Source organism: Lynx rufus, unplaced genomic scaffold, assembly GCF_022079265.1.
Source record: "Lynx rufus isolate CCGP_SWC_20201006 ecotype Redwood Valley unplaced genomic scaffold, mLynRuf1.p SCAF_15, whole genome shotgun sequence".
Classification (NCBI taxonomy): domain Eukaryota; kingdom Metazoa; phylum Chordata; class Mammalia; order Carnivora; family Felidae; genus Lynx; species Lynx rufus.
The window spans coordinates 63,709,786-63,735,015 of NW_025814829.1; the positions used below are offsets into that span (position 1 = coordinate 63,709,786).

General features: G+C 35.5%; 1 pseudogene; it reads right to left on the bottom strand.

Annotated features, from left to right (window-relative positions):
• Positions 1 to 740: 740 nt before the first annotated feature.
• Positions 741 to 1,691, bottom strand: LOC124509891 (putative vomeronasal receptor-like protein 4; annotated as a pseudogene).
• Between the last annotated feature and the right edge of the window lie 23,539 nt (positions 1,692 to 25,230).

The window sequence follows — 25,230 nt, forward strand, 5'->3', positions numbered from 1 at the left end:
ACTACTGTATACAAATTAAAAAACAAAACTAAAAAAATGACGATTATAAATTTCTAATTTCAAAACTAGGCATGAAGTTACAAATAAGAAATTAATTGTAACAAAAGCAGATAAGTAAAATACTCACCAGAAATATTACTCAAACTGTGTAAATGAAAGAAATTAAAAAAATATATATGTTGTAACATGAGACAAAGTTTACAACCTTTAAAAGAAGAGAATGATAAATTAGAAAACATACAGAGGTGAGAGTACACTCTCTGCAGCCCTAATACAAGCCGGAACTCATAGAAATAAATATAAATAGTGCTGAGAAAAGTGTTTCTCAGTTAAAATTAGAGGCACAGCTAAATATCTTGAAGTAAAAAGAGTAAATAGAATTTTCAAATATTGCATTACCAATAGGTAATGCATTGTAATAGAATACAATAGTCATGCTTTAGAGTGTATTTTACTTTTATAGAGAAAATTTTCCTTAAGAGTGTTTGAGAAATAAAATGAAAGATAAAGGAATGTTCAACACATGGTAATATTGAATCTTACTTGATACTAAACTCAAAAAAAGCAGGTGGGTAATTGTTACCAGAGGTTTCAAAAATATTTATTATTTATATACAGTAAACCTTTCAATGACATACAAATTAAAATTATATTTAAATGTGATATATGTAAATAAACACTCTATAATTTGAATGAAATCAAAATGATCAGTTCTAGATAATGATTTCCACAATATGTACCTATAACTTGATTGTAATTTTTTCACACATTCGAAACACATTTTCTGTCCTTTAATCAGAACTTATTAGCACCAACGCACTGACAGTGGCATAGACATTGGGCACAAGCTTCTGGAAATCCAGAATGACTGTGTCATATGCCCATAAGAGAGTGGAGGAGAAGGAGATAATGAGGCCCACCTAGTACATGACCACAAAAAAACTTGCCAACAGCAGCATGGTTTGGGTAGCCCTTCTCTCTGGGGAGACTCTTGAGGAGAGGCTGATGCTGGGAAGGTGCTGGCACTGCCCCTGAAGCCTGGACAAGAAAATCACAATGTACACACTTGAGAGCAGCATGCCTCCAACAAAGAAAACATCCATGGATATTGAAAACGTGAAAAACAGTCCCCTGATGATGGAGTTTAGGCGGGAAAGTGAGCAGTGTTTACTGACACAAATAGATTTCTCTGGGTCACATTAGAAGGAGCAGCAGTATACAAGATGCAGTCACTAATGAGAGACAAACTGAGAAACCATAAGATGATAAAAGAATGGAAGATGTACGTTTTGCACGTATGTTTAAAGCTGGCCAACCAGGAGGTGCTAGGGCTGATCATGATGGCCTTGAACATGCTGAGGAGGCAGGTGGTGCTCAAGGAGAGACCCATTGTCACCCTATTCATGCACAATAAAGCCGTGCATTTGAAATCATTTAGAGTGTTCAGTACTTCAAACAGGTCTGTAGACATTAAAAAACAGTGCCGTGAAGAGTTTCATTATGTGGACAAAGGCCAAGTGATAGATGATCAGGACAGTTGGCTTAGGTCTGTGATCTAGAAGTAGCATGAAGATGTGGAAAAGAAGCAGGAAGGGGCTGGCAAAAATTCCAATACGAACTTGTAAAAACTGGCCTATCTTCATACAAATATAATGGACGATATCATCATCACAGTGACAAAGCAAAAGCATATTTTGTTTATCTGAAAAATTAGACCTCACGTTATCAATGTCATTTAATCCTTTGTCAAAATCATCACCACAGATAATTTTTTGTTTTACTCAATTAATCATTAAGTCTATGTTATATAAAGTCTTAGAAATAGAGTCTCAAAATTATTTGTACACCATTTGATTGTGTGTATATTATGTACATACGTATCTATATGTTATCTTTCTATATCTTTCTCTCTCTCTCTCTCTCTCTCTATCTGTCCATATGTGTCATCTAAATTGGGAAGGAGAGAAGGAAAGAGAGGGAAGGAGAGAGACATAGAGAAAGAGAGATCTCATATCCATATTAATGCCAGGATGATGTCCCCATTCCCCATACTCCCCATACAGTATATTCATTTGTTTTTTTTAAAAGTTTGCTTTCCTGTTCTGCATTTTCCTGTCTCATATTCAGCATCAAGAATCCTAATAGCCATTAAAGTTTGCATAGATGTTTGTATAGTTCAACTGTTGCACATTTTACACTAATGGGAAAAGAATTACGAAAGAAACTTGGGGGAAAATTATGCCCAGGCAAGTCTTCCATCACATACTGTGACACTTTTTCTTCTCCCTCCTTCCAAACTTAGAGACCATCATGATCGTGTTTGGTCTATCCTGTTAATTCAGCACAATCTCCCCTTAAAATTAGATAATTATTAATCATCTTTCAACAAAAACCTTAATTCTCATTGTCATACAACCTAATGATTCATATCAGGGATATGAAGATTTGCATACAAACATATGAGAGGATGGAAATAACTATTTTATTACAAATCCTATTAACAAAATTTATTCACATTGAACCTGGCACATTCCTCTTTATTTTCATCACGGTGATTCATTTTATAATCGCTTTTTATATCAGTAGGGAATTGCTGAAGTCCAGCTCTCAATTTTCAAGAGGACAAGAGGAAAAACAACTAATATCCACTTTATGATGTCCACAAAATTGTTTTAAAATATTTTTATGGAGATCTTTGCAGGGAACTTCATTTAATAAAAGGATAGCCTCTCGTGCCATTAAAAAATCTCCAATAGGGGCACCTGAGTGGCTCAGTCAGTTATGGTCTGTCTCTTGATTTTGGGTGTGGTCATGATCTAAGGGTAGTGACTTATGTAAGCTTCTGCACTGACAGCTCAGAGCCTACTTGGGATTCTCTCTCCCCTCTCTCTCCCCTTGCCCCCTCTCACACACTCTCTCAAAATAAAAAAATAAACATTTGTAAAATTGATTTGTATAATTGGACATATTGGGTATACACACACACACATATTAATATATGCTCATCTTCGTGTGTGTGTGTGTGTGTATATATATATATATAGGATATATATATAGGATATATGAATATATTGGTGATATATATTATCATATATATATGCTCATCCTCATGTCTCTTCAGGATATTTCCAATATCAGAATACTTTGTAAAATGTCATTGAACACTTTTGCAATTATCTTATCATGGTATTTGCCCTATATGTAGGCATAATTATTTTACTCAATTAATGTAATAAGAATATTTAGCTATATACATATTTCATTTATTCTTCTATTGAAATGAGAGAGTACTTACCTTTGTTTTCAGTGAAGAAATTTTGACAGTGAATGTTCTTGGCTGAAATTCAGAATATCAATTGCTCTATAAAATTGCTTTGGTAAAAAAATTGCTCTATAATCACCTGATATATGGGATTTTATAATGCAGTAATTGTGCATTTGATTAAACGGCTGTAACTATATTACCAAATAATTATTATGTGAGAAATTTCTCAAAAAGTCAGAATCAAAAAACTAACAGTTGCAACAAATATATATCTGTACCACAGAGCACTGGGGTTATGCTGTCCTATTAGGCCCTAGAGACTAGAACTTATCTATTGGGCTATACTGCTTTAAAGGCACAATGATATCCAAATTGTAGGCATTATATTCCAGTGACAGTAAAGCCATATTTGGGTGATGGCCACTAATATACATGTATAATTACTTAATAAGTGTATATATGAAATATTTTTTTATTTTATTTTAATTTTGTAATTTAATTTTTTTTATTTTTTAAAATTTACATCCTAATTGGTTATCATATAGTGCAACAATGATTTCAGGAGTAGATTCCTTAGTGGCCCTTATCCATTTGACCTATTCCCCCTCCTACAACCCCTCAAGTAACCATCAGTTTGTTCTTTATATTTGTGAGTCTCTTCTGTTTTGTCCCCTTCCCTGTTTTTATATTATTTTTGTTTCCCTTCTCTTATGTTCATAGTTACGTCTCTTAAAGTCCTCATATGAGTGAAGTCATATGATTTTTGTTTTTCTCTGACTAATTTCACTTAGCATAATACCCTCCAGTTCCATCCACATGGTTGCAAATGACAAGATTTCATTCTTTTTGATCGCTGAGTAATACTCCATTTTATAGTATATATACGACACTTCTTTATCCATTTATCCATTGATGGACTTTTGGGCTCTTTCCATACTTTGACTATTGTTGATAGGGCTGCTATAAACGTGGGGGTACATGTGTCCCTTGGAAGCAGCACAGCACACCTGTATCCCTTGGATAAATACCTAGTAATGCAATTGCTGGGTTGTAGGGTAGATCTATTTTTAGTTCCTTGAGGAACCTCCATACTGTTTCCCAGAGTGGCTGCACCAGCTTTCATTCCCACCAACAATCCAAAAGAGATCTTTTTTCTCCGCATCCTTGCCAACATCTGTTGGTGCCTAAGTTGTTAATGTTAGCCATTCTGACAGGTGTCAGGTGGGATCTCATTGTGGTTTGATTTATATTTTCCTGATGATGAGTGATGTGGAGAATTTATCTGGATGTCTTCTTTGGAGAAGTGTCTATTCATGACTTTCGCCCATTTCTTCACTGGATTATTTTGTTTTTGTTTTTGTCTTTTTTTTTGGTGTTGAGTTTGATAAGTTCTTTATAGATTTTGGATACTAACTCTTTATCTGATATGTCATTTGCAAATATCTTCTCCCATTCTGTCGGTTGCCTTTTAGTTTTGCTGATTGTTTCTTTTGTTGTGCAGAATTTTTTATTTCGATGAGGTCCCAGTAGTTCATTTTTGCTTTTGTATCCCTTGCCTCCAGAGAAGTGTTCAGTAAGAAGTTGCTGCAGGCAAGATCAAAGAGGTTTTGCCTGCTTTCTCCTCGAGGATTTTGATGGCTTCCTGTCATACATTTTATGTACATACATACATACCTCAATGTATGAGGTCTTTCTTCCATTCTGAGTTAATTTTTGTGTATGATGTAAGAAAGTGGTCTAGTTTCATTCTTCTGCATGTCGCTGTCCAGTTTTCCTAGCACCACTTGCTGAAGAGACTTTTATTCCATTGGATATACTTTCATGCTTTGTCAAAGATTAGTTGGCCATACACTTGTGGGTCCTTTTCTGGGTTCTCTATTCTGTTCCATGGATCTGAGTGTCTGTTCTTGTGCCAGTACCGTATTGTCTTGATGATTACAGCTTTGCAGTATAGCTTGAAGTAAGTAATTGTGATGCCCGCTGCTTTCGTTTTCTTTTTCAAGATCGCTTTGGCTATTTGGGGTCTTTTCTGGTCCCATACAAATTTTAGGATTATTTATTCTAGCTCTGTGAAAAATGCTGATGTTACTTTGATAGGGATTGCATTGAACATGTAGATTGCTTTGGGTAGTACTGACATTTTTACAATATTTGTTCTTCCTATCCAGGAGCAGGGAATTTTTTTCTAGTTTTGTGCGTGTGTGTGTGTGTGTGTGTGGTCTTCAATTTCTTCCATACGCTTTCTATAGTTTCAGTGTATAGGTTTTTCACCTCTTTGGTTGGATTTATTCCTAGGTATTTTATGGTTTTTGGTGCAACTGCAAATGGGATCGATTCACTGATTTCTCTTTCTGTCGCTTCATTGCTGGTGTGTAGAAATGCAACTGATTTATGTGTGTTGATTTTATATCCTGCAACCTTGCTAAACTCATGAATCAAGTCTAGAAGTTTTTTTGGTAGAATATTTTGGGTTTTCCATATAGAGTAGCATGTCATCTGGGAAGAGTGAAAGTTTGACCTCTTGGCTGATTTGGATGCCTTTTATTTCTTTGTGTTTTCTGATTGCAGAGGCTAAGACTTCTAATACTATGTTGAATAACAGTGGTGACAGTGAACATCTCTGTCTCATTCCTGACCTTAGGGGGAAAGCTCTCAGTTTTTCCCCATCGACCATGATATTAGTGTTGGGTCGTTCATATATGGCTTTCATGATCTGGAGGTATGATCCTTCTATCCCTACTTTCTTGAGGGTTTTTATCAAGAAAGGATGCTGTATTTTGTCAAATGCATTCTCTGTATCTATTGAGAGGGTCATATGGTCCTTGTCTTTTCTTTTTCCGATGTGATGAATCACATTAATTGTTTTGGGGATATTGAACCAACCTGCATCCCAGGTATAAATCCCTCTTGGTCATGGTGAATATTTTTTTAATGTATTGTTGGATCCTGTTGGCTGATAGCCTGTTGAGGATTTTTGCATCCATGTTCATCAGGGAAATTGGTCTATAGTTCTCCTTTTTAGTTGGGTCTCTGTCCAGTTTTGGAATCAAGGTAATGCTGACTTCATAGTAAGAGTTTGGAAGTTTTCCTTCCATTTCCATTTTCTGGAACATGTTCAAGAGAATAGATGTTAACTCTTCCTTAAATGTTTGGTAGACTTACCCTGGGAAGCCATTTGACCCTGGACTCTTGGTTTTTGGCAGATTTTTGATTACTAATTCTATTTCCTTACTAGTTATGGGTCTGTTCAAATTTTCTATTTGTTCCAGTTTCAGGTTTGGGAGTGTATATGTTTCTAGGAAGTTGTCCATTTCTTACAGATTGTCCATTTTATTGGCATGTAATTGCTCATACTATTCTCTTATTATTGTTTTTATTTCTGCTGTGTTGGTTGTGATCTCTCCTCTTTCATTTTTTATTTTTTTTTATTGTGTCCTTTTCTTTTTTTCTTTTTGGTCAAACTGGCTAGTGGTTTATCAATTTTGTTAATTCTTTCAAAGAACCAGCATCTGGTCTCGTTGATCTATTCTACTGTTTTGGTTTTGTTTTGTTTTTGGTTTCAATACCATTAATTTCTGCACTAGTCTTTGTTGTTTCCTGTCTTATGATGGTTTTGGGTTCTATTTGATGTTCTTTTTCTAGCGCCATATAGTGTAAGGTTAGGTTGTGTATCTCAGGACTTTCCTCCTTCTGTAGGAAGGCTTGGATTCCTATATACTTTCCAATTATGACCGCCTTTGCTGCATCCCAGAGGTTTGGGGTTGTCGTGTTATCATTTTTATTGACTTCCATATACTTTTTAATTTCCTCTTTAACTGCTTGGTTATCCCATTCATTCTTCAGTAGGATGTTCTTCAGTCTCCAAGTATTTGTAACTTTTCCAGATGTTTTTCTTGTGGTTGGTTTCGAGTTTCATAATGTAGTGGTGTGAAAATATGCAAGGTATGATCTCAATTTTTGTTCTCAGGGCTGATTTGGTGTCCAGTATATGGTCTATCCTGGAAACCAATCCATGTGCACTGGAGAAGAATATATATTCTGCTGATTTAGGATGAAATGTTCTGAATATATCTGTTAAGTCCATCTGGCTCAGCATGTCACTCAAAGCCATTGTTTCCTTGTTGATTTTCGGAGTAGATGATCTGTCCATTGTTGTGAGTGGGGTGTTAATGTCTCCTACTATTATGGTATTACTATCAGTGAGTTTCTTTATGTTAGTGATTAATTGACTTATATACTTGGGTGCTGTCACATTTGGCACATAAATGTTTACAATTGTTAGGTCTTCTTGGTGGATGACCCCTTGGTTATAATATAATGCCCTTCCATATCTCATGATACAGTCTTTATTTGAAATTCTAGATTGTCTGACATAAGTATGGCTACTCCAGCTTTCTTTTGTTGACCATTAGCATGATAGATGGTTCTCCATCCCTTACTTTCAGTCTGAAGATGTCTTTAGTTCTAAAGTCAGTATCTTGTAAACAGCATATATATGGGTCTTGATTTCTTATCCATTCTGTTACCCTATGTCTTTTTTTCAATTGTTTTAATGTTTTTTTTTTTTTAATCTTTGAGACTTAGAGAGACAGAGCATGAATGGGCAAGGGGCAGAGAGGGAGGGAGACACAGAATCCGAAGCAGGGTCCAAGCTGTCAGCACAGAGCCCAACATGGGGCTCAAACTCACAGACCATGAGATCATGACCTGAGCCGAAGTTGGACACTCAACCGACTGAGCCACCCAGGTGCCACTACCCTATGTCTTTTGATTGGAGCATGGAGTCCATTGACCTTTAGAGTGAGTACTGAAAGATATGAATTCATTGCATTATGATGCTTGTAGAGTTGGAGTTTCTGCTGGTGTTCTCTGGTACTTTCTAATCTTTGGTGCTTTTGGTATATATACCAAAAATACCATATATTTTTCATCTTTTCTCCCCTCAGAGAGACCCCCTTAAAATTTCTTGCAGGGCTGGTTTAGTGGTCACAAACTCCTTCCATTTTTGTGTGTCTGGGAAACTTTTTATCTGTCCTTCTATTTTGGATGACAGCCTAGCTGGATAAAGAATTCTTGGCTGCATATTTTTTTTTTTCTGATTCAGCACACTGAATATATCTTGCCACTCTTTTCTGTCCTGCCAAGTTTCTGTTGATAGATCAGCTGAAAACCTGATATTTCTTCCCTTGTAGGTTATGGAATTTTTTTCCCTTGCTGCTTTCATGATTCTCTCCTTGCCTGAGTATTTTGTGAATTTGACTGTGATATGCCTTGTTGATGGTCGGTTTTTGTTGAACTTAATGGAGGTCCTCTGTGCTTCCTGAATTTTTATGCCTGTGTCTTTCCACAGATTAGGATAGTTTTCTGCTAGGATTTGCTCACATAACCCTTCTACCCCTACGTCTCTCTCTTGCTCTTCTGGGACCCCTATGATTCTGATATTGTTCCTTTTTAATGAGTCACTGTTTCTCTAATTCTTATATCGTGTTCTTTTGCCTTAATCTCTCTCTTTTTTTCTGCTTTGTTATTCTCTGTAAGTTTGTCCTATATATCACTGATTCTCTGTTCTGCCTCATCCATCTTTGCCGACTCTGCATCCGTCATAAGGGCAGCTCATTTATAGCATTTTTAAAATTTTTTTTACGTTTATTTATTTTCGAGACAGTACATGAATGGGGGAGTATCAGAGAGAGAGGGAGACACAGAATCTGAAACAGGCTCCAGGCTCTGAGCGGTCAGCACAGAGCCCGACACGGGGCTCGAACTCAGGGACCATGAGATCATGACCTGAGCTTAAGTCGGACACTTAACCGACTGAGCCACCCAGGCGCCCCTCATTTATAGCATTTTAAATTTCATTCTATTTTTTACTTCTTTTATCTCTGCAGAAAGGGATTCTCATCTATTTTCGACTCCAGATAGTATTCTTATTGTCCTGACTCTAAATTCTGGTTCAGAAATCTTGCTTGTATCTGTGTTGGTTAAATCCCTGGCTGTCGTTTCTTCATGCTCTTTCTTTTGGGATGAATTCCTTCGTTTTATCATTTTGAAGGAAGAAAAGGAATGAATGAGGTAGAAAATTAAGATTGAAAAAATAAAATTTAAAAATATTAAAATTAAAAAAATTAAACACATACACACACAAAAATTGAATAAATGATGCTAAATTCTGTATGTTTGGCGTGGGTGTTGAAAGCGGTTTGACAGATTACAGCAAAAAAAGAGGGGGAGACAAAAAAGGGAAATCATTTGAGAATGGGAAAAAATGAATACACTGGAGTAGACTAAAATGAGCTGATGGTAGTAAAATAGAATTTGAAAAAATCTACATAAATGTAAAGAATAAAGTAAAAAAATAAAGAAAATTAATAAAAATTAAACATAAATTTGAATCTTTTCCTTTCCTGTATTCAAGGAAAAGACAAGGAAAGAAAAAGAGAAAAAAGATTTTAAAAAGATTAAAAGAAGAAAGAAGGAAAAAGGAAATAGTTTGAAAATTATAAAACGTGGATACACTGTAGTAGACCAAAATAAAATGATGGAAGTAAAGAGAATTTGAAAAAAAATACATAAAGGCAAAAAATATAGTAAAAAATTAATGAAAAAATTTAATACAAATTGAAAGTAAAAATGAAATTTTTCTTTCTGAATTCAAGAAAAAGATAAATGAAAAATTAAAAAATAAAAAAAGAAAGAAATAAAAAGGAAAGTGTTTGAAAATTTGAAAAGGTGAATACACTGAAGTAAACTAAAATAAAATGATGGAAGTAAAAAATAATTTGAAAAAATTTACTCAAAAGTAAAAATAAATATATAGTAATAAAAATTAAAGAAAACTATTTTTAATAAAAATTGAAAATAAAAATGAGTTTTTTTTCTCTTTCAGTATTCAAGAAAAAGAAAAGAAGTGTAAAAAAGAGAAAAAAAGAAAAAAAGAAAATTGAACTGATGGACCTGCTAACAAATTGAAGTATGATTGAAATTACTTGGTTCTCCCCTAGAAATCAGTCTATGTAGGGCTTTAGAGTCCATACACTAAGCTGGCAGTAAGACTTGTGTTCTTGAGAATGTAGTTGGCCCAATTGGGTGGGGTCAGTGTAAGGGCTCCATTCTCCACTAGATGGCGCTGCTAGCCTACTGGGGTGGATTTTTGCAGAGCTCATGAGTGTTTATGCGCATGTGCGGGAGCAGTGAAAATGGCTCCATCCAGCTATCCAGCCTGTTCTCCTGGATCAGCAATCATGCACCTGTCCTCTGTCTTCAGCTTTCCTCCACTCCCCATGCTTTCACTCTCCGTGACCAGGCCCCAGGCGGTGCCTCTCCCCCGAGTTTTGTCTCAGATGCGACTGTTTTCCCCAGCCCCTTACTTCCAAAGGACTGCGGCTTTGACCAGGAATTATCCAAGAAATGAAAATGAAAATGAGGAGACATTACCTTATACCAATTAGAATGGCTATTATAAAAAAACAAGAAATAAAAAAGAGTTGGTGTGTTTATAGAAAAAAGAAAAGAGAACACTTGAGTACTATTGGTGGGAATGTAAATTCATGCAGCCACTAAGGGAAACAGTATAAAGGTTTCTTTAAAAAATTAAAAATAGAACTAAGACATGATCCAGCAATTTCACTTCTGAGTATATACTGAGAAATAGTATAAACACTAATAAATATACAAACATCTTCATATGCATTGCAGCATTATTTACTGTAGCCAAAATATGAAAACAACTTGTGTCCATCAAGTAGATACATGGACAAAGAAAATGTAATGCAAATATGAAGGGACTATTATTCAGTCAAAAAGCAATCTTGCCTTTGAGAACAGCATGGATAGATGGGTCTTATGGGCAATATTCTATGTGAAATAAATCAGACAGAGAAATACAAATACCACATGAAATATTTATATGTGGAATCTTAAAAAAAACAGAGCTCATAAATACAGAGAATAGACTGGTGGTTGCCAGAGGTGGGGGTATGAAAATGATCAAAGGGATTAATGGGGAAAAAAGGTACTAATGCCCAGTTATAAAATAATGTCATAGAGATATTTGATACAGTTAATAATATTGTATTGCATACTTGAACGTTGCTAGAGGTACCTTTTAACAAATCTCATCACACACACAGAAAATGTAACTATGTATGGCGATGGGGGCAGGAGTTACAATGGTTTAAAAGTAGGGAGACCCTAAGTTTGTCTCATGCTTCAAACACAGGTAGATAGTTATCAAATAATTCTGAATGCCAGAGAAATCAATCAGAGTCTGAAATGAACAAATACTCAAGACTTCATGTAGAAAAGGGACCACCATTTGGAAGGTAAGAGATGCAGAGAGTTCCGCTGGGGACATATTGCTCTGAGTCCAGCCACCAGGAGGGAGCCTGCTTACACAATCTACAGCAAAGTAGTGCAAGAAACATAAGGCAAAATCTCAACCTTTCAGCAGTTTGTCACAGTGGGGAAAGTGCATGGTTAAGGGGTTCAAGTGGTGAAGCACGATGGAATCCCAGGATTGACAGTGCAGTCTGAGGATGCCTTGGGTCACAAGAAACATAGATCATGCCAAAGTGCTGTGCTATTTCGAGGCATAAGAGAGGGCACTTGCCCCAGCTGAGGGCTACAAGCAGGCATGCCTGCTTTCTGCTCTGTTATGCATGAAACTGAACTGTCGCTTAGTCATGTAATTGCTTCTTTTGCTTTGTTCATTCGTTTGTTTTGCAAAGGCCAGCAAAAGCATGGCCAGACCCTCCCCCAAGAAGCAGCAGAAGTCCCTTCTGAGAGAATCCCTAAAATTTAAGTTTTGAAACTTAAGTTAATGAGAAACATGCTTGAAGGAGTAAAAGTAGGATGGAAGAAACAGATGAATGAATTAATGACCTAGAAGACAGTACTGGAAGGTAATCAACTGAACAAAAAGGGAAAAGAATTATGCAAAATGGCAACAGACTTAGGGACCTCAGTGACTCCATCCAACATAATAACATGTATTATAGGGTGACTGAAGAGAAGTGGAAAGAAGTGGAAAATTTACCTTAAGAAATGATAGCTGAAAAAATTTCTAATTTGGAAAGGTAAACAGATACCAGACGCAGGAGGCACAGATAGCCCCAAAGTTAATCAACAACAGCAGACCCAAATCAAGATATGTGGTCAATAGGTTTACAAATTACACTGAGAAAAACAACATCTTAAAAGCAGGAAGACAAAAGAAGTCATTGACTTACAAGGTAAAGCCTATAGGCTAGCTGTAGATTTCTCAACAAAATCTTGACAAGTCAGAACTGAGTGGTATGATATATTCAAAGTGCTCATTGGGAAAAATCTGCTGCCAAGTATACACTATACAGAATGGGTATCATTCAGAGTAGAAGGAGAGATAAGAGTTTCCCAGACAAATGAAAACTGAATGAGTTTCTGACCACTACACCAGTCCTGAAAGACATAATAGAAGGGACTGTTTGAGACAACAAAAGAGATCGAAGTGACAATGACAAGAAAGTATCAGAGAAAAATTCCCTAAACAATAACTATCAAGAAATATCTATCAACAAATATAAACTATCAACAAATAACTATCAATAATTCGCTTGAATTAAAATGGGTTTAATGCTCCAGTCAAAAGGTAAAGGGTTTCAGAGTGGATAAGCATACAAGATCCACCTGAAAAAGGACTAGAAGAGATGTATTTTCGACCTAAAGTCACCTGCATATTCAAAGTGAGGGGATAGAGAAGGGTGAATCATGTAAATGAATGTCAAAAGAAAGCTAGAGTATCAAAGTTTACATACAGAAACTAGACATTAAAACAAAGACATTAAAACAAGACATGAAGAATGGCAGTACAAAATAATAAAAGTTTCAATGCAAGAAGAAGACATAGTAATTGTAAATATTAATGCAGCCAACATGGTAACACACAAATATATAAAATTATTAATAGCAAATATAAAGTAACTAATCCATTGTACTAAAATAAGTTTAGGAATTTTAAAACCCCACTTCAATGGAAAGATCATCTGAACAGAAAATCAACAAGGAAACAATGGATTTGAATGATACACTGGATAACAGATACATTCAGAACATTTCATGTTAAATGAGCATGCTCATGTAAGCATGCTACACATTCTTATAAAGTGCACACAGGGAACATTCTTCAGAATACATTACATACTAGTAACAAAACATGCCTCAACATATACAAAAGTTGGAAATCGTACTATGCATATTTTCTGACAACACTAAGAAGCTAGAAGTCAATCACTAGAAAATAATTCTAAAGTCCACAAGAACATGGAGGTCAAAAAAACATGCTACTAAATAATGAATGAACCAGGAAATCAAAGTAGGGATTTTAGAAATGCATGGAAGCAAATTAAAAGGAAAATAAAATGGTACAAACCTTTGGTATGCAAGAAGAGTGGGCATAAGAGAGAAGCATATAGCAATACAGATCTACCTCAAGAAGCTAGAAAAAGCTCAAATAAACAACCCCAATTTACACCTAACAGAGCTAGAAAGCAAACAACAAATGAAACCAGCCAAAGGAAGGACATTATGTAGAGGAGAGAAGAAATAAACAATATAGAAACTAAAAAAACAAAAACAAAAACAAAAAAACAATCAAACAAAAAAGAGAACAGATCAATGAAACCTGGAGCTAGTTTTGTGGGAAAAATAATAATACTTATAAACTTCTAGTCATAACATCACAAGGAAAATAGAAATGACCAAAATAAATAAAACCACCAAAAAGAGAGGATGAATAACAGCCAACACCACAAAACTGCCACCAATTTTATGATAATATAAAGAAAAATGATATGTCAACAAATTGGACAACTGGAGAAATGGACAAATTCCTAGAAATATATACACTACAAAAACTGAAAGAGGAAGTAGTAGAAAACGTTAACAGACCGAAGCCCAGCAGAGAAAGTGAGTAATGAAAAGTCTCCTGAAAACAAAAATCTAGGGCCAGATGTCTTCACAGAAACATTCTATCACACATTTTGGCAAGAATTAATACCCATCCTTCTAAAATTTTCCTAAAATATAGAAAAGGAAGGAACATTTGCAAATTCACCCTATGAGTCCAGCATTACACAGATATCAAAACCAGATCAGTACTCCACTAAGAAAGAGAACTACAGACCAATATCCTTGATGAGCAGAGATGCAAAATTCTCAAGGAAATAGTAGTAATCCAACAATACATTTAAAAACTGATTCACCATGATCAACTGAGATTTACTCCTGGGATGCAAGGTGGTTCAATATTACAAATCAATCAACATGATACATCATATCCATAAGAAAAATGATAAGAACAATCTAATCAATTCAATAGACATGCAAAAAGTAATTGACAAGCATCCATTTATTTTAAAATCCCTCATTAAAGCATGTGTAGGGATCATACCTCAACATAATTAAAGCCATCTATAAGAAACCCACAGCTAAAATTATCCTCAATGGGAAAAAAACTGAGAGCTTTTCCTCTATGTTCACGAAGAAGTAGGGATGTGAGTTCTCACCACTGTTAATTAACGTAGTACAGGAAGTCATACCCAGGGCAATCAGAAAAAATAAAAACTAAAATTAAATAAAAATTTAAAAAATCCAAATTGCACGGAAGAATACCAGGTACTGTTTTGGCAAATAACAGGATAATATCTGTACTAAACCTAAAAGACTCTCCAAAACACTGCTAGAACTGACACACAAATTCATTAACCTTGCAGAACACAAAATCAATGTACAGAAATCCATTACATTTCTATACAATGGTTAGTTTTTATTTTTTCTTATTGCTATGGATATGACTTCCCGTACTACGTTAAGTAACAGTGGTGAGAACTCACATCCCTACTTCTTCGTGAACATAGAAGAAAAGCTCTCAGTTTTTTTTCCCATTGAGGATAATATTAGCTGTGGGTTTCTCATAGATGGCTTTTATTATGTTGATGTATGATCCCTCTACACATGCTTTAATGAGGGCTTTTCAAATAAATGGATGCTTGTCAACTATTTTTTGTGTGTCTATTGAATTGATTAGATTGTTCTTATCATTTTTTCTTATTGATATGTTGTATCATGTTGATTGATTCGTAATATTGAACCACCCTTGCATCCCAGGAGTAAATCTCAGTTGATCATGGTGAATCAGTTTTTAAATGTATTGTTGGATTACTACTATTTCCTTGAGAATTTTGCATCTCTGCTCATCAAGGATATTGGTCTGTAGTTCTCTTTCTTAATGGAGTACTGATCTGGTTTTGATATCTGTGTAATGCTGGACTCATAGGGTGAATTTGCAAATGTTCCTTCCTTTTCTATATTTTAGGAAAATTTTAGAAGGATGGGTATTAATTCTTGCCAAAATGTGTGATAGAATGTTTCTGTGAAGACATCTGGCCCTAGATTTTTGTTTCCAGGAGATTTTTCATTACTCACTTTCTCTGCTGGGCTTCGGTCTGTTAACGTTTTCTACTACTTCTTCTTTCAGTTTTTGTAGTTTATATGTTTCTAGGAATTTATCCATTTCTCCAGTTGTCCAATTTGTTGACATATCATTTTTCTTTATATTATCATAAAATTGGTGGCAGTTTTGTGGTGTTGGCTGTTATTCATCCTCTCTCATTGGTTTTATTTATTTTGGTCATTTCTATTTTCTTTGTGATGTTATGACTACAAGTTTATCAGTATTATTATTTTTTCCACAAAACTAGCTCCAGGTTTCATCGATCTCTTCACTTTTTTGTTTGATTGTTTGTTTTTTAGTGTCTATATTGTTTATTTCTGATCTCCTCTATATAATGTCCTTCCTTTGGCTGGTTTCATTTGTTGTTTGCTTTCTAGCTCTGTTAGGTGTAAAGTGGGGTTGTTTATTTGAGCTTTTTCTAGCTTCTGGAGGTAGGTCTCTATTGCTATATGCTTCTCTCTTATGCCCATTCTTCTTGGATACCAAAGGTTTGTACCATTGTATTTTCCTTTTAATTTGCTTCCATGCATTTCTAAAATCCCTACTTTGATTTCCTGGTTCATTCATTATTGTTTAGTACCATGTTTTTTGACCTCCATGTTCTTGTGGACTTTAGAATTATTTTCTAGTGATTGGCTTCTAGTTTCTTATTGTTGTTGTCAGAAAATATGCATAGTACGATTTCCAACTTTTGTATATGTTGAGGCATGTTTTGTTACTAGTATGTAATGTATTCTGAAGAATGTTCCCTGTGTGCACTTTATAAGAATGTGTAGCATGCTTACATGAGCATGCTCATTTAACATGAAATGTTCTGAATGTATCTGTTATCCAGTGTATCATTCAAATCCATTGTTTCCTTGTTGATTTTCTGTTCAGATGATCTTTCCATTGAAGTAAGTGGGGTTTTAAAATTCCTAAACTTATTTTAGTACAATGGATTAGTTACTTTATATTTGCTATTAATAATTTTATATATTTGTGTGTTACCATGTTGGCTGCATTAATATTTACAATTACTATGTCTTCTTGCATTGACACTTTTATTATTTTGTACTGCCATTCTTCATGTCTTGTTTTAATGTCTTTGTTTTAATGTCTAGTTTCTGTATGTAAACTTTGATACTCTAGCTTTCTTTTGACATTCATTTACATGATTCACCCTTCTCTATCCCCTCACTTTGAATATGCAGGTGACTTTAGGTCGAAAATGCATCTCTTCTAGTCCTCTTTCAGGTGGATCTGGTATCCTTGTCCATTCTGAAACCCTTTGCCGTTTGACTGGAGCATTAAACCCATTTTCATTCAAGCAAATTATCGATAGATATTTGTTGATAGTTTATATTTGTTGATAGATATTAATTGATAGTTATTGTTTCTGGAGTTTTTCTCTGATACTTTCTTGTCATTGTCACTTCGATCTCTTTTGTTGTCTCAAACAGTCCCTTCTATTATGTCTTTCAGGACTGGTGTAGTGGTCAGAAACTCATTCAGTTTTCATTTGTCTGGGAAACTCTTTATCTCTCCTTCTACTCTGAATGATACCCATTCTGTATAGTGTATACTTGGCAGCAAATTTTTCCCAATGAGCACTTTGAATATATCATACCACTCAGTTCTGACTTGTCAAGATTTTGTTGAGAAATCTACACTACAGCTAGCCTATAGGCTTTACCTTGTAAGTCAATGACTTCTTTTGTCTTCCTGCTTTTAAGATGTTGTTTTTCTCAGTGTAATTTGTAAACCTATTGACCACATATCTTGATTTGGGTCTGCTATTGTTGATTAACTTTGGGGCTATCTGTGCCTCCTGCATCTGGTATCTGTTTACCTTTCCAAATTAGAAATTTTTTCAGCTATCATTTCTTAAGGTAAATTTTCCACTTCTTTCCACTTCTCTTCAGTCACCCTATAATACATGTTATTATGTTGGATGGAGTCACTGAGGTCCCAAGTCTGTTGCCATTTTGCATAATTCTTTCCCCTTTTTGTTCAGTTGATTACCTTCCAGTACTGTCTTCTAGGTCATTAATTCATTCATCTGTTTCTTCCATCCTACTTTTACTCCTTCAAGCATGTTTCTCATTAACTTAAGTTTCAAAACTTAAATTTTAGGGATTCTCTCAGAAGGGACTTCTGCTGCTTCTTGGGGGAGGGTCTGGCCATGCTTTTGCTGGCCTTTGCAAAACAAACAAATGAACAAACAAAGCAAACAAAACAATTGCATGACTAAGCTGCTGTTCAGTTTCACGCATAACAGAGCAGAAAGCAGGCACCCCTGTTGTAGCCGCCCTAGCTGGAGCAAGTGCCCTCTCTTATGCCTCGAAATAGCACAGCACTTTGGCATGATCTCTGTTTCTTGTGACCCAAGGTATCCTCAGACCACACTGTCACTCCTGGGATTCCATCGTGCTTCACCAATTGAGCCCCTTAAGCATGCACTTCCCCCACTGTGACAAACTGCTGAAACGTTAAGATTTTGCACTATGCTCCTTACACTACTTTGCTGTAGCTTCTGTAAGCAGGCTCCCTCCTGGTGGCTGGACTCAGAGCAAATGTCCCCAGGGGAACTCTCTGCATCTCTTACCTTCCAAATGGTGGTCCCTTTTCTACATGAAGTCTTGAGTATTTGTTCATTTCAGACTCTGATTGATTTCTTTGTCATTCAGAATTATTTGATAACTATCTACCTGTGTTCAAAGCATGAGACAAGCTTAGGGTCTCCCTACTTCTAAACCATTGTAACTCCTGCCCCCATCGCCATACATAGTTATATATTCTGTGTGTGTGATGAGAATTGTTAAAAGGTACCTCTAGCAACGTTCAAGTATGCAATACAATATTAACTGTATCATATATCCTTATGACATTATTTTATAACTGGGCATTAGTACCTTTTTCCCCCATTACACCTTTTGATCATTTTCATACCCCCACCTCTGGCAACCACCAGTCTATTCTCTGTATTTATGAGCTCTGTTTTTTTTAAGATTCCACATATAAATATTTCATGTGGTATTTGTATTTCTCTGTCTGATTTATTTCACATAGAATATTGCCCATAAGACCCATCTATCCATGCTGTTCTCAAAGGCAAGATTGCTTTTTGACTGAATAATAGTCCCTTCATATTTGCATTACATTTTCTTTGTCCATGTATCTACTTGATGGACACAAGTTGTTTTCATATTTTAGCTACAATAAATAATGCTGCAATGCACATGAAGATGTGTGTATATTTATTAGTGTTTATACTATTTCTCAGTATATACTCAGAAGTGAAATTGCTGGATCATGTCTTAGTTCTATTTTTAATTTTTTAAAGAAACCTTTATACTGTTTCCCATAGTGGCTGCATGAATTTACATTCCCACCAATAGTACTTAAGTGTTCCCTTTTCTTTTTTCTATAAACACACCAACTCTTTTTTATTTCTTGTTTTTTTTATAATAGCCATTCTAATTGGTATAAGGTAATGTCTCCTCATTTTCATTTTCATTTCTTGGATAATTCCTGGTCAAAGCCGCAGTCCTTCGGAAGTAAGGGGCTGGAGAAAACAGTCGCATGTGAGACAAAACTTGGGGGAAATGTACTGCCTGGGGCCTGGTCACAGAGAGTGCAAACATGGGGAGTGGAGGAAAGCTGAAGACAGAGGACAGGTGCATGTTTGCTGATCCAGGAGAACAGGCTGGATAGCTGGATGGAGCCATTTTCACTGCTCCCGCACATGCGTATAAGCACCCATGAGCTCTGGAAAAATCCACCCCAGTAGGCTAGCAGTGTCATCTAGTGGAGAATGGAGCCCTTACACTGAGCCCCACCCAACTGGGCCAACTTCATTCCCAAGAACTCAAGTATTACTGCCAGCTTAGTGTATGGACTCTAAAGCGCTACATAGACTGACTTCTAGGGGAGGACCAAGTAATTTCAATCATACTTCAATCTGTTAGCAGGTCCATCAATTCAACTTTCTTTTTTTCTTTTTTTTCTCTCTTTTACATTTATTTTATTTTCTTGAGTACTGAAAGAAAAAATCATTTTTATTTTCAATTTTTATTAAAAATAGTTTTCTTTAATTTTTATTACTATATATTTATTTTTACTTTTGAGTAAATTTTTTCAAATTATTTTTTACTTCCATCATTTTATTTTCGTCTACTCCAGTGTATTCACCTTTTCAAATTTTCAAAGAATTTCCTTTTTATTTCTTTTTCTATTTTTTAATTTTTCATTTGTTATCTTTTTCTTGAATTCAGAAAGAGAAAAATTTCATTTTTACTTTCAATTTGTATTAAATTTTTTCATTAATTTTTTACTATATTTTTTGCCTTTATGTATTTTTTTTTTAAATTCTATTGACGTCCATCATTTTATTTTGGTCTAGTACAGTGTATCCACGTTTTATAATTTTGAAACTATTTCCTTTTTCCTTCTTTCTTCTTTTAATCTTTTTAAAATCTTTTTTCTCTTTTTCTTTCCTTTTCTTTCCCTTGAATACAGGAAAAGAAAAGATTCAAATTTATGTTTCATTTTTATTAATTTTCTTTTTTTTTACTTTATTCTTTACATTTGTGTAGATTTTTTCAAATTCTATTTTACTACCATCAGCTCATTTTAGATTACTTCAGTGTATTCCTTTTTCCAATTCTCAAATGATTTCCCTTTTCTCTCCTCCTCTCTTTTTGCTGTAATCTGTCAAACCGCTTTCAACACCCACACCAAACACACAGAATTTAGCATAATTTATTCCATTTTTGTGTGTGTATGTGTATTTATTTTTTTTAATTTTAATATTTTTAAATTTTATTTTTTTAATCTTAACTTTCTACCTCATTCATTCCTTTCATTCTTTCAAAATGATAAAACGAAGGAATTTACCCCAAAAGAAAGAGCATGAAGAAACGACAGCCAGGGATTTAACCAACACAGATACAAGAAAGATTTCTGAACCAGAATTTAGAATCAGGACAATAAGAATACTATCTGGAGTCGAAAATAGATGAGAATCCCTTTCTGCAGAGATAAAAGAAGTAAAAAATAGAATGAAATTAAAAATGCTATAAATGAGCTGCCCTCATGATGGATGCAGAGGCGGCAAGGATGGATGAGGCAGAACAGAAAATCAGTGATATATAGGACAAACTTATAGAGAATGACAAAGCAGAAAAAAAGTGAGATATTAAGGCAAAAGAGCAGCATATAAGAAATAGAGAAATCAGTGACTCATTAAAAAGGAACAATGTCAGAATCATAGGGGTCCCAGAAGAGCAAGAGAGAGACGTAGGGGTAGAAGGGTTATGTGAGCAAATCCTAGCAGAAAACTATCCTAATCTGTGGAAAGACACAGGCATAAAAATTCAGGAAGCACAGAGGACCTCCATTAAGTTCAACAAAAACCGACCATCAACAAGGCATATCACAGTCAAATTCACAAAATACTCAGGCAAGGAGAGAATCATGAAAGCAGCAAGGGAAAAAAATTCCATAACCTACAAGGGAAGAAATATCAGGTTTTCAGCTGATCTATCAACAGAAACTTGGCAGGACAGAAAAGAGTGGCAAGATATATTCAGTGTGCTGAATCAGAAAAAAAAAATATGCAGCCAAGAATTCTTTATCCAGCTAGGCTGTCATCCAAAATAGAAGGACAGATAAAAAGTTTCCCAGACACACAAAAATGGAAGGAGTTTGTGACCACTAAACCAGCCCTGCAAGAAATTTTAAGGGGGTCTCTCTGAGGGGAGAAAAGATGAAAAATATATGGTATTTTTGGTATATATACCAAAAGCACCAAAGATTAGAAAGTACCAGAGAACACCAGCAGAAACTCCAACTCTACAAGCATCATAATGCAATGAATTCATATCTTTCAGTACTCACTCTAAAGGTCAATGGACTCCATGCTCCAATCAAAAGACATAGGGTAGTGGCACCTGGGTGGCTCAGTCGGTTGAGTGTCCAACTTCGGCTCAGGTCATGATCTCATGGTCTGTGAGTTTGAGCCCCATGTTGGGCTCTGTGCTGACAGCTTGGACCCTGCTTCGGATTCTGTGTCTCCCTCCCTCTCTGCCCCTTGCCCATTCATGCTCTGTCTTTCTAGGTCTCAAAGATTAAAAAACAACATTAAAACAATTGAAAAAAAGACATAGGGTAACAGAATGGATAAGAAATCAAGACCCATATATATGCTGTTTACAAGATACTGACTTTAGAACTAAAGACATCTTCAGACTGAAAGTAAGGGATGGAGAACCATCTATCATGCTAATGGTCAACAAAAGAAAGCTGGAGTAGCCATACTTATGTCAGACAATCTAGAATTTCAAATAAAGACTGTATCATGAGATATGGAAGGGCATTATATCATAACCAAGGGGTCATCCACCAAGAAGACCTAACAATTGTAAACATTTATGTGCCAAATGTGACAGCACCCAAGTATATGTCAATTAATCACTAACATAAAGAAACTCACTGATAGTAATACCATAATAGTAGGAGACATTAACACCCCACTCACAACAATGGACAGATCATCTACTCCGAAAATCAACAAGGAAACAATGGCTTTGAGTGACATGCTGAGGCAGATGGACTTAACAGATGTATTCAGAATATTTCATCCTCAGTCAGCAGAATATACATTCTTCTCCAGTGCACATGGAATGGTCTCCAGGATAGACCATATACTGGACAACAAATCAGTCCTAAGTGAAAACAAAAATTGAGATCATACCATGCATATTTTCAGACCACTACGTTATGAAACTCGAAACCAACCACAAGAAAAAAAATTTGGAAAAGTAACAAATACTTGGAGACTGAAGAATATCCTACTGAAGAATGAATGGGATAACCAAGCAGTTAAAGAGGAAATTAAAAAGTATATGGAAGTCAATAAAAATGATAACACGACAACCCCAAACCTCTGGGATGCAGCAAAGGCGGTCATAAATGGAAAGTATATAGCAATCCAGGACTTCCTACAGAAGGAGGAAAGTTCTGAGATACACAACCTAACCTTACACTATATGGCGCTAGAAAAAGAACAGCTAATAGAACCCAAAACCAGCAGAGACAGGAAATAACAAAGACTAGTGCAGAAATTAATGGTATTGAAACCAAAAACAAAACAAAAACAAAAACAAAATGGTAGAATAGATCAATGAGACCAGATGCTGGTTCTTTGAAAGGATTAACAAAATTGATAAACCACTAGCCAGTTTGACCAAAAAGAAAAAGAAAAGGACACAATAAAAAAATAAAGAATGAAAGAGGAGAGATCACAACCAACACAGCAGAAATAAAAACAATAATAAGAGAATAGTATGAGCAATTACATGCCAATAAAATGGACAATCTGTAAGAAATGGACAACTTCCTAGAAACATATACACTCCCAAACCTGAAACTGGAACAAATAGAAAATTTGAACAGACCCATAACTAGTAAGGAAATAGAATTAGTAATCAAAAATCTGCCAAAAACCAAGAGTCCAGGGTCAAATGGCTTCCCAGGGTAAGTCTACCAAACATTTAAGGAAGAGTTAACATCTATTCTCTTGAACATGTTCCAGAAAATAGAAATGGAAGGAAAACTTCCAAACTCTTACTATGAAGTCAGCATTACCTTGATTCCAAAACTGGACAGAGACCCAACTAAAAAGGAGAACTATAGACCAATTTCCCTGATGAACATGGATGCAAAAATCCTCAACAGGCTATCAGCCAACAGGATCCAACAATACATTAAAAAAATATTCACCATGACCAAGAGGGATTTATACCTGGGATGCAGGGTTGGTTCAATACCCCAAAACAATTAATGTGATTCATCACATCGGAAAAAGAAAAGACAAGGACCATATGACCCTCTCAATAGATGCAGAGAATGCATTTGACAAAATACAGCATCCTTTCTTGATAAAAACCCTCAAGAAAGTAGGGATAGAAGGATCATACCTCCAGATCATGAAAGCCATATATGAACGACCCAACACTAATATCATGGTCGATGGGGAAAAACTGAGAGCTTTCCCCCTAAGGTCAGGAATGAGACAGAGATGTTCACTCTCGCCACTGTTAGTCAACATAGTATTAGAAGTCTTAGCCTCTGCAATCAGAAAACACAAAGAAATAAAAGGCATCCAAATTAGCCAGGTCAAACTTTCACTCTTCACAGATGACATGCTACTGTATATGGAAAACCCAAAATATTCTACCAAAAAATTGCTAGACTTGATTCTTGAATTCAGCAGTTTCAGGATATAAAATCAACACACATAAATCAGTTGCATTTCTATACACCAACAATGAAGCGACAGAAAGAGAAATCAGTGAATCGATCCCATTTGCAGTTGCACCAAAAACCATAAAATACCTAGGAATAAATCCAACCAAAGAGGTGGAAAACCTATACAATGAAACTATAGAAAGCTTATGGAAGAAATTGAAGAAGACACAAAAAAAAAATAGAAAAAGATTCCATGCTCCTGGGTAGAAAGAACAAATATTGTCAAAATGCCAATACTACCCAAAGCAATCTATATGTTCAATGCAATCCCTATCAAAGTAACATCAGCATTTTTCACAGAGCTAGAATAAATAATCCTAAAATTTATGTGGGACCAAGAAAAGACCCCAAATAGCCAAAGCGATCTTGAAAAAGAAAACGAAAGCAGCGGGCATCACAATTACTTCAAGCTATACTGCAAAGCTGTAATCATCAAAACAATATGGTACTGGCACAAAAACAGACACTCAGATCCATGGAACAGAATAGAGAACCCAGAAAAGGACCCACAAGTGTATGGCCAACTAATCTTTGACAAAGCATGAAAGTATATCCAATGGAATAAAAGTCTCTTCAGCAAGTGGTGCTAGGAAAACTGGACAGCGACATGCAGAAGAATGAAACTGGACCACTTTCTTACATCATACACAAAAATTAACTCAGAATGGAAGAAAGACCTCATACATTGAGGTATGTATGTATGTATGTACATAAAATGTATGACAGGAAGCCATCAAAATCCTCGAGGAGAAAGCAGGCAAAACCTCTTTGATCTTGCCTGCAGCAACTTCTTACTGAACACTTCTCTGGAGGCAAGGGATACAAAAGCAAAAATGAACTACTGGGACCTCATCGAAATAAAAAATTCTGCACAACAAAAGAAACAATCAGCAAAACTAAAAGGCAACCGACAGAATGGGAGAAGATATTTGCAAATGACATATCAGATAAAGAGTATCCAAAATCTATAAAGAACTTATCAAACTCAACACCAAAAAAAAAGACAAAAACCAAAACCAAAACCAATAATCCAGTGAAGAAATGGGCGAAAGTCATGAATAGACACTTCTCCAAAGAAGACATCCAGATAACCTCCACCTCACTCATCATCAGGAAAATATAAATCAAAACCACAATGAGATCCCACCTGACACCTGTCAGAATGGCTAACATTAACAACTTAGGC